This window comes from Clytia hemisphaerica, unplaced genomic scaffold (genome assembly GCF_902728285.1).
Source record: "Clytia hemisphaerica strain Z4C2 unplaced genomic scaffold, Clytia hemisphaerica genome assembly, whole genome shotgun sequence".
In the NCBI taxonomy this organism is placed as follows: Eukaryota; Metazoa; Cnidaria; class Hydrozoa; order Leptothecata; family Clytiidae; genus Clytia; species Clytia hemisphaerica.
The window spans coordinates 109,684-121,072 of NW_027103588.1; the positions used below are offsets into that span (position 1 = coordinate 109,684).

At 34.8% G+C, this 11,389-nt stretch overlaps 1 long non-coding RNA gene across 1 annotated transcript; it reads right to left on the reverse strand.

The window, feature by feature from the left end:
* Nucleotides 1-9,335: 9,335 nt before the first annotated feature.
* Nucleotides 9,336-10,982, reverse strand: LOC136801489 (uncharacterized). The gene is made up of 3 exons (XR_010845864.1): nt 10,840-10,982; nt 9,765-9,848; nt 9,336-9,517 (listed from the first exon to the last, which is right to left on the reverse strand). It is a non-coding gene; the product is annotated as an uncharacterized lncRNA (long non-coding RNA).
* Between the last annotated feature and the right edge of the window lie 407 nt (nt 10,983-11,389).

The window sequence follows — 11,389 nt, forward strand, 5'->3', positions numbered from 1 at the left end:
TTTTTTTTTGATATGCATCTAAAACGTTTGCGTTTGGTTTGCGTCGTAATTAATTGATTGTTTGGTCGGCAGATAAAGCGTCAGAAAAATTTGATTTTCAAACTATGTGTTGGGCAGAAATCAAATCCAACGAAAATTTTTAATAAATAGCTACTGTATTGCAGTGTTCGGAAAATTAAGAAAAATATTATCAGTCAGTTGGACAGTGCGAACACTAGTTATAACTTTTCAGAATGCTTTTGAAATGGAAAATGGCTTCTGAGAGTGGAGTTTTTCCCTTAGGGCATTCTTTCAGATTAAAACTTTGTTTCCAAATATACAAGACATTTTTCCATCCTTGCAATCTGTTGAACTTAAGTATAATATGAAATTGCTTCTTTTGAAAGTTTTTTTTCCTTTTAAACATTTTTAGTTATTCCGTTTTTTTGAAAATATGAAATTTTCCTATTATTTGGAACTAAATGTTTTGCTTGCAACTTGCGAATCGAGGTGGCTCTGGATCGCTTCGCAACTTTTATACATTATACAGCTTGTTTTTTTCAGACTACTCTTTTGTGCTTAGGGGGGCTCATTTTTCAATTTCTGGTAAAAAATCACCCTGATATCACTTTGTATGACTCGCGAAAGGCATATTTGCGAAAATTGATGCTTTCGAAAAAAATCTTAACCTGGAAAATCTGCGAAAATGTGTACGTTTAAAGTATCTAAAGAATAATTCTTGCTTAGTTTTCCTTTTTTTATAACCCATACATTGATTAGAACAGATGTATTTGCAGTGTTAAAGTTTTTTTTTTCACTTGTAGCAATGGATGGAACTGAGATGCCAAACCCCATCACAGAGAATATTCTCATCAATCAATCTTCAACACCCGGTTCAAAGTTGCAACAGCGGAGTTGTTCTAGGTCAAGGAACAGTCCCTTGAAGTCAAGCTGCTTCAGCCTAAAGTCAAGTCATTCCAATTCCAGTAGTTTCTCCATGTCAAGGAGGAGGAGTCGTTCCATTTCAAGGAGGAGAAGCCGTTCCAAGTCGAGGAGAAGCTGTTCCAAGTCGAGGAGAAGCTGTTCCAAGTCGAGGAGAAGCCGTTCCAAGTCAAGGAGAAGTCTTTCCAAGTCACAAAGGAGTCGTGCCAGGTCAAGCCCCTCCAGGTCAAGGAGGGGTCGTTCCAGGTCTAGAGGAGCCAAACAAGTTGGTCAGGTCGAGAAGTCCATCAATGGGAGAAGTCCCAAAGTCCCCATCCCCAGTTCGAAAATCAAGGAGATCCTACGCTTATGGGGGGGGGGTTTCACTTTTACGGTACAACGGTATTGGGCCTTTTTATCCCCGGTAAATCGGTATTACCAGAAAAAAACGACGGGATTACGGTATTTCATTTTCTACCGGTATCGGTATTTAGGTAATTAGGCTTCTTTTATCGACGGTACTACGGTATTTGACCCAAATTTTTGTCGGTATGACGGTATTTAAGACCCCTGAAACCCCCCCCCCCTTATGGGCGGGTTGAGTCTTCACCAGAATCGCCCTTGTTAACAAATGAAGCTCTTCCACAACCACAACAGAAAAGAAATGATAGTACAAGTTTTCTTGCACAGCAGTTCCCTCTTGAGACAGGAAGTATGTACAAAGAAGTTTGTTCTGTTTCGTTTCCCTTCCTAGAGATTTTTCATTATTTTCATTATCAAATATCATGGCCACTATTTTCAAGAACAATTACTAGTATTGTTCTCCTTGAACACTAGTTCAAATGTTACAAATAACCACATTTTAGGTATTAGAAAATTGCAGGTGTATCAGATACATAATTATATTGAAAACAACAACTCAATGTCTGTTCCAAATAAGGAAAACTGCCTTTGGAAACAAATCCAATCTATTGAGGATTTTGATGAAGGAGAGCAATTAATTGTTAGGGGTGATTCCAGGTCCAACAAAAATAATTTCAAGTACTATTGAGCTTTAATTTCATGCAGGTTACTATGTAGGACAACTAAAGTTCCTTCTCAGAAGTCTACTCTTCCGTGCTTAATTGTAGAGGGTATAAGAAGCAGGGGGTGGTAGTCCGGAAGAAAAATCATAAAATGGGTGTCATAATTACGTGAAATGGATTGATTTTAGTGGTTTTCCGATAAAGGTTTTGACACTTTTGGGGCAAAAAGTCATAAAATGGGGGGGGGGGGGCGAAAAAATGGAAAATGACATTTATTTATTTTTTAGATTATGGAGATGAAACATATCGGAGGGGACGATTATGCTGAAAATACACGGAGGGTGATGGAAAGGTAATTATGTTTTCTGAAAACTTCATCTTAAAATTCCAAATACATTTATGGGGTCCACATTTTGCGCATGCAAATACAAAACATATGTTGCTACAGTGCGATATGTAAATAATCTGAATTTTTGGACCTACCTTAAGATAGTCCTTTAAATTAACCCTTGTCTGTTCGTCCGTCCCGTCTGTACCAGCTTTTCTCGAGATTGCCTCATTAGTTTTTTCTAATTTTTTGCACAATGATGTAAAATGGAAATGCCCAAAATGTGACAGAGCCTGATTTTGGAAGGAAAAGATTTTCCGGCCAAAAATGTCAGAAATATGGGTCCATTTAGCATGTTACTTCTTTTCTTTAGATTTATGACTTATTATGTCAAGTCCAAACTCAATTTCAAAGGGACACTCATGAAGGACAGGGAAGCAAAGTGGGGATTCCAAAGTCCAATATTTGTAAGGCTGTTGTTGGTAAGTATTAAAAGATAACTAACTTTAAAAAGCGGTGTTAGAATTCATGCATTTTTCATAAAAGTTCATACAGAAGAGAATAGACCTTTTCATAAATTACGTCACGAACATCACTTACCTCGTTTTGAGATTATTGCCATGGTGATTAACTCCCAGCAGATTTTGTTACAACTACTTTTTATTCATAAAATAATCATGTAATATCTCAAGGGACATAATCACCATGGCAATTGTTTGAGTACGAGACAAGTGATGTTCGTGACGTAATTCATGAAAAGGTCTATTTGTTTCACTTATTGAATAATGTTTTCGATTTTTGAGGGGCCACGTCAAACCTTCTTTTTAAACGTAAACAGAAAGTCTAACAAATTAAAATGTATATCTTTTTAATTATATCATTATTTTAATTTTCAGCTAGTGTGTTGCCAAATCACAATACGAGTGAGAATGATATAGAAGAGTGTGTCAAAAACGTTTTAAAGCATGCACCTAAAAGCGCTAAAAGTGAGAAGAACAAAAGAAAGTCTTTGTAGTTAGTATGCCAATCCGTTTTTGTTTTTTTACAATTATATTTTAAGTCCTTATCTTAATGGAACTAATTTTGGCATTCAAAATAATTTCGAATACTCCTGTTTTTTCGCAAATTTCTTTATTTTCCTAGAGACACGCCTGCTTCAAAACTCGCGCGAGTGGAATGTTTAGATTTCCCGCACATTCCAAAATGTAAACAACACTGCAATGACATCTTTTCCCTGCCGGCCGACATCCCCACTACTGGACCCTCTATTTTGGTGGAAAAATAGTCAAAAATCAAACTAAATTGCAATATTTTTTGTTTCTTTTTATAACTGAAGCCCTATTCTATGAAAATGTGCAAAAAAATATCAAAACATTTGATTGGGTAACTTAAAAAAATCAAGTATTCCCAACAAGAAGTAAAACGTCATATTTTGGTAACTTGGCTTCAGAAGCCGATTAAAGAAAAATACGAATTTTTTGGGGAAAACTGTTTACTATCTAAGAAAGAGGGACCCTTTGGCTGCACAATACAAAAAAAATTAAATTTGTCTCATTTTTTCCCTTAAAGATTTCGGCCAAAGAGGAGAACACACATTTTGACATTTTCAGCACAGCCTCACAGCCGCTTGTTTACATGGCGCAGATCATGTTCTTGTCGCGTGATTGGGCGTGACATTACATCATGAGAAAAGCATCCCATCCCACACATACCAAGCTATTTCTAGGGGGAATACAGAATAAAAACATTGGGAAAAATAAAAATACTTATTTCTCAAAACAACCAGGATCCCGAGCCTCGTAAATTATACAGAATATTCGAAAAATTCCAAAATTATTCAACTCCAGTCTGTTTTCTTTGGCGCCGTTTTCACGTAAGCATTCAATTGTTTTGCTTTTTTATAAGAAAAAGGTTTTGTTCTTAATAAAATTATAGTCATCTCTCCATTTAGATCGCAAATTAGCCTCCGTCTCAGAACGCGGTCAGAAAATTTTGCGGATAATTTCACAGCGAAAATGCATCCAGTGAAATGTGAGTAATGTATCATGATTCAAGTCGACTGACAAAATTATACACATAATACATGTTACAAGTTCTGCCTACGGATTTTCAAGCTCGGCTATAATAAAACTATTACATGTTAGTAGCAGACCCGACTGACCAATGTTATGTAGCAGGTTGAAACATGAATTTCTGCTGGAAAGATGCAGTTTGTTTTCAAGTTAAATCTTCAAAATAAAACTAACTGTGTGGGTTTCTTTACTTCCAAACAACCTACCAATAGTTTTGGAACACTCCATAATAAAGGAAGATGGCTCTTCTTGTGGATTGGCTTTCTGATACCCCATATAAACACGATGTGACATGAAAGTGAAGAGACATGATTTGTGGTTTTTGTTTGATTTGTTGACTCATATATCTCATGGCAAATGGGATAGCAAATGACTTTTCATGTATTACTTGACTCTACATATGATACCTCTAACTTTGAACACCTCTAGAATGTTGAAAAAAGCATTTTACGAGATAAGTTTCAATTATGATTTTCGGGGAAATTTTTAATCGACAGATTTGGCTTGGCGTCAGTTTTGTTTGGTTGATGTTTGGTATCCTGATCATTAAAAGCAATGAAATGCCACACAGTCACGCAGTCACTCTACACATGATGCCTCCAGCCATGATTGGTATCAGAATGTTGGAAAAAAAAACATTTTACGAGAAATTGTTGATAGAAATTATATTGACTTATTTTTACAATTTTGGTGGTGTGGGTTTAGTTGGTTGATAATGTTTACACTGTGGGATGGTTTTCAAAAAACTGTTATATTGATTGTTGTTTGTTGGAATTGATTACCAAAAAAAAAGAGAACCTTTTTTGATAGAAATACTTTATTTTTTTCATGAATCGAAAAAACTGTGCGGATAGTATGTCTTGTAGTAACCAATACAGTGTCTGTTTTCAAATTTTGAAAGCTCTATACCTACTAAATTGAAGCTCTGACTAGCTCTGTTTTTAAAACTTTGAGCCATGTTTTTTTCTTTGTTGCTATTAAAGATAAATTTTTAAATTGTCGTAATGTAAATTTATGGTAAAGTTTTAGTTTTTGAGTTTATTTCATCAGTAGTACATATACAGTAGTATTTTTTCAGTAATCCTTTCTTGTAAATATACTAACATTTAACCAGACTCATTGCCCTCATTATATTCGAATTTGTATTTTTCTAGGACTGATAAGTACATATTTTTAAACACCAAAACCAAGCAAACAACATGCCAGTTCTTTCTGGACAAATATATATGTATACTTTATTGTGTGCTTTGAGTTCTATTTTAATCAACCCTCTCAACTGCTGATCTTTCAACTATCATTTAGGAGTATAGAATGGGCTTCCATAGTACCATTTTCTCTAAGTATTTTGTGCAAATTTTCAACAAAGTAGACTTCTTGACTGTCCTTGTTCCTTATGTTAAAGTTGTTCTGATGGAGGACATTGCTATTTTTGGTAGCCTTCACATATCAATAAGGAGCTTTGGTGTAAATGTTTTTTCTGGTGAAATCATACTAATCTGAAACTATTAGGCCTTTATGAACTTTCTAGAACAATAATCTTGCTCCAATCTTGAGAAACACTGGAAAAATAGGTTAGCATTCCCTGCCATAATTTCACAGATTTCCTCTGCTTTCTGCTTGAAAACGCTGTCGTATAGCCGAAAACGAAAGTGAAACTGTAAAAACGTCCGCAAATTCGGGCCCAGTCTTCTTCCGAGACGGAGGCTAATTTAAAGGGATAAAACTCACTTAACCGAGAGTCTTCTGTTCAGCCAAAGTGACACTTTTAAGGCCGTTTTAAAAACAATGTGAAAACCAAATTTAAAGGATGTTTTTCCCTCTAGAAATGGCAATGGATACGCACAAATCCCGTCTACAAAATTTATGCTTTGTTTGTGGTCAAATTTGCACTGAAAGAAAGAGCTCAGTTGAAGCATGGAGGTATAAAGAAACAGGAGAAGTATGCTATTGTAACCAAGCTCGCCCTACGATTAAAAAAGTTACGATGTATGCATGCTCATAATCTCATATATCGTGCATTTTTAATGAGCTCTTTTATCCATAGGTGAAATCCTATTGGCTCATTTAAGCTTTAGAAATTAGATGAGACGAGATTCATTGTTTCTGATATCAGTGTAAGAAAATATTTGGACTAAAAAAAGGCCTGTAAACTTGGCAATCCTTCATCAAATGATAAGATTTTTCAATCAATGTTTTCCTTAAGGTGAACTCTATTGCTTGATACTTTCCTCCAAAATTCTCCAGCGACTTTATGTCTACAGATTGAGTCTGAAATCGTGTGTGCTTATAAAGAACTTTTCATTTTCTGGCTTGAGAAAATATTTTTTCAAAACAAAATTGAACGGATAGCGAAATGGAACATAAACTTGCTTCGTGGACGAATTTTTATCTAATTTTCGTATATTAAAAGGCGAGAATCTTCAATACTGATTATTAGAATGTTCATAGCAAACTTGAGTTCTACTAAAAAGTCTTATTTCATCGGGCGAGCTTAGAATTTCTTTTGATACATTTTATAAAAGAAATCAAAAGACTTTAACGACCAATTACCGACACATTCAACTCCTGTTTTTCTTTATACCTCTATGGTTGAAGAATACCAGCACGAAATTCAGAAAGTTTTCTTCCTAAAAGAAGACTTTCTCACCGAGCACAAACCACCTTTCTTTTGCACTCTTTGCCACTCAAAACTTCATAATCTACAAAGATCATGTTCTACCAGTAAAATTAATCTCCCAGATTGGAAGCCCCATCAAGATAAGGATTGTTTTGCTTGTCAAGTACAAGCTCCTACTCCGAGAAAAGTTGGTCGAACACCCAAAAAACCTAAAGGGAAAAAGGGTCGCAGATCATTGGAATCAACACCTATTTGGACGAGAGGAGATGCCGATCAAATTCTCTCAGATACCGAGAAATTAGATTTGACACAAGATTTACGTTTGGCTTTGAATGGACGTGTTGAAGAATTCTTTTTATGTTCAGTGATATAATGGAAGTCCCTATTTCCAATTCTAAATGCAGACACTCATTTTGTAAATTTTGTCTATTTCCAAAACTCATCGGCTTTTCCATCACCGATTCGATGTGCCCCTTTTGCGAAACAATACTTAAGCCTGGAGATGTACATGTTTCAAGATCAATCATGCATGCTCTAATAGTTAGCAAGATTAATTGTATCAAATGCCAAGTATCACTGCCTATTTTTGATATACAACCTTACGAAAAACAATGTACCACTATCAACAAAATACCAGATGTTTTTACCCTGACAGAGATACCCAAAAACGTTGAAAAGGCTGCCCTACATGTAATTAAACAAAAGATGTCCAACGAGAAAACAGTTCAGTTTGCAAGTGGCGGTCCAAGGGTGAGACAATTCTTAGTTTATTGACAACGTCAAAACATTTAAGAAATACTTGTTAGATTTATTATTCGATGCAAAATTGGAAAAAATAAGCAAAAATAAAGTTCGTCCATTTTCATTTAATAACCATTAAAAAAATTTTTCTCGAATGTATAAAAGTAATGAAACAGTTTAAAAGTTCAGAAATCGCTCTACTGGTAAGTGTCGAGAGTTAACAGCAAGTTTTAATGAAAGGTTTAAAACGTGAAAATGGACGGATCATAAAATGAATCACAAGATTTTACCATTTTCTTTTATAATTTTACACTTATAAGAAAATTCAAACAATATTCAAATATTAATTCAGGTTTTTCAATTTTCAAAATTTTAGCCTGTTACGTTTACTAAAATAACGACGATCTATGTTCCATCTGACCAAGCACACAAAAGGACAGTGGTAAAACGCAACAGAAAGGTCATGGATACGATGAGTCTTGCAGCTGGAACGAGCAAAAAGGCCATTCAAGTCCAGGCCTCTAAACTGTTTGACACGTTTGATGAAAAAGAGCTCCAAGAAATGCTACATCGTGTGGGTATCAAGCCAGTGATTGAAGCTGACCGGATGAATGCTTTTAGACTGCAGACAAATACAACGTGGAACCAACTACGCATAGTTTCAGGGTTAGATTTGCCAATACACTTAGTCTTAACATGCTTTGGTAGCAACACTTGCACTAATACATGAAAATGCATCAGTATGGGATGTAGGAAATTGTTGAAATGTGCTTATTTTGATTAAAAATTTTCAGGTAATTACAATATGATACTCTTCTTCTCCAGATGGTTACGAAAATTCAACCTCAAGCCAGCAAGTGAAGCCAAACAACGAGAGTTGATCAAATGTGTAGAAAAAGCCATCATCAAATCAATAATGGAACCATTCACTTTTACATCAGAAAAAGAGCGTGGAAAATACATCATCGGCACAGCTGCATGGACATACATCGAAAATTTCAAAGAACATGTTCTTAGCCGCATCGACTCTTTGTAAGTAGCTTCCCAATATCTAGAAATAAAATAAAATCTCAAAAATTAGAACTTGATATTTACACTAATAGCTACTTATTATCTTTCCTAGATCCGAACGACTTGTTGATCACACAATCCCCATGCAAACTGAGATACACGTGGAGATAGGTGGCGATCATGGTGGTGGCTCATTCAAATTTGCGTATCAGATTGCAAACCTCAAAAAACCAAACAGTCTGAACAACACAACAGTATTCAACATGTTTGAAGCCAAAGATATCCGTAGTAATTTGGATTTGGCAGCAATGAGATTTTCTAAGGATGTCGTTGATTTACAAAAGCAAGAAATTTTGTAAGTGGTTAACCAAGGTTCTGCTGTATTTCAAGATTCTCATGAATGGATGTTGTCTTAATAATAATAATTATTCTAAATTGGCTTATTGATAATAAATTGTTGTCAAGGTTGTTGAAAAATTTCTTATATTTTAGAGGCCGAAGCATAAGGATGTTTTTTTGTGGTGACTATGAATACCTTTGCAAGATTTATGGCATCACTGGAGCAAGTGGTAATTTAATAACCTTCTTAATTGTTAATAAAGTCAAAGTTCTCTGATTTCAAAGTTTGTGCTTACGATATGCAGGTTGTCTTGTGTCTTGTTAATGTGATATGGTTTTTGTGTTTTTAGGTCGTCATCCTTGTTTGTTTTGCATTGCTACCAAGGCCGAAATTCAACTTCCACCTTCTGAGAGATCATGTGAACCAAGGACACTGACTCAAATGAAGAATGACCTGGAACGATTTCGAAAGAATGGAGCTGACCTGAAAAGTGCAAAAGAGTTCAACAATGTCATTGATGATCCTCTATTTGGTATTCCCATTGATCAGGTAAATAGACAATCGAGAGTTAAATCTTTCCATTAAAAATTTATATGATAGATGAATGGAAGCGAAAATCTAGGTTAAGGCAAGCATTAGGTGGTATCATAAACTTGAAGAAATGTTGGCAAGGAAAATCTCTTGATTATAGGATGCTGTTCCTGGACTACATATCTCTCTTGGCACCTACCTTAAGTTTTTCAAAATGCTCGAGGATGAATGCTGTCTCCTGGATGTTGAGGTTGCTCATTGCCTTGGTGGTTCAAACGGACAACTGAAAAACGAAAGCATATCAAAAATAAAAGGTTTTCTTTTCCTTTGACATAAACATTCCATTATTGATCTATTTGAAATCAGCTTTTATAATAGAATCCAAAATCACTACTGAAATAGCTTTTGATCTCCTAGTATTTTGTTTGCAGGATATTGTTATGTAGAATAGGCTGTGTAGTATTTTATACTTGTATTGTTTTTTTTAAAGGTTACATTTCAAAAAGAGGAAGCTGGAAGACTGTATACAGGAGCAAGAAGAAGTACTGGAATTGATTCAAGATGCCATCCGCAAAGAGATTTTCAGAGACCCATGAAATGAAGAGAAAATCAGAGCTGTGTTCACCCCTCGTCAAGAATTTTTCAAAAACAAAAAAGAGGAAAAAGTAATGACCTTTATATTGATCCATTCAAAGTGTATCATTAACTGTAGTGAATAGAAAGTTCTTTAGTTTTCTTTAGTATTCTTCAAATCAAATAATTAAACAATAGGACTTTATATTAGTGTTAAACCAATATTATGTTAAGTTTCTTATGCTAATTTATTTTTAGGAAAGAGAATTGGAAGAATTGCATCAAAGTATGGGCAAATTGACAAAACGATCAAAAAGTTCCTTGATAGAGGAGTTGGATCAGGTCATCAAAAGTCTCAATGTGTGCCGACAGAACTATCATGGAAAATGCTTTGTTGGCAATCATGTGCACACAATGTTGAAGGTTTGTTTCATTACTTTTCTTGTGTAGACCTTGAATATAGTCCTTTAGGAGATCACACTACTATTTTTGTTTGACGTTTACTCCAGATCTTTTCCATTAATTTCTATGGTCATGATTAAATTACTGAATTAAACAAAAGGAAATACAACTGCAGTCAAAATCAAAATGGTAGTGTGATCTCCAAAAGGACTATTGTCGTCAGTTTTGGCTTTTTAATAATACTTAGGAATCATAATTGAAAAGGCACAACAAATTACTACAAAATACAGTATTCTCACCTAAAATTTTGTTATCATTTTCTCAGACTGTATCCATCGTCAAACTTTGCAATCGAATTCCAAAATATGTTTACGACATGGGATTTGTACAGATAGCATGCATCACAAAGCCATCTTAATTGTAAACAAGTTTAAGCGTCTGTTTTCTCTGTACTCGGTATGCCATCTGAAAATGAATGGAAAACAAGTGTATGAAGACAAGGATATTACCAGTTTAGGTAACTTATCTATGCATGCAGTTGAAACACTAAAATCCTGTCTTATAATTCTAAATTTTGGCGTGAATGTTTTAATTTTGATGTGTGAAAGACTTACAGTACTTTGCCTTGCTCATAAGCTTCAAAAGTGAATTTTTTTTTATTTTTATTCAGCAAGGTGCTAATTATATTATTTATTTGGAATTTTGGTGGGCCTAACTTGGGAGAGTTTTCCCTAAATATAAATTTTCCAAGTTCTCGCCAAAATCGATGTTTTAACTTACTTAATGCCTAAATTTTACTTTTAGAGGAAACCATCGCAAAGTTCATGGGCTATCTTAGACAAGAATTCC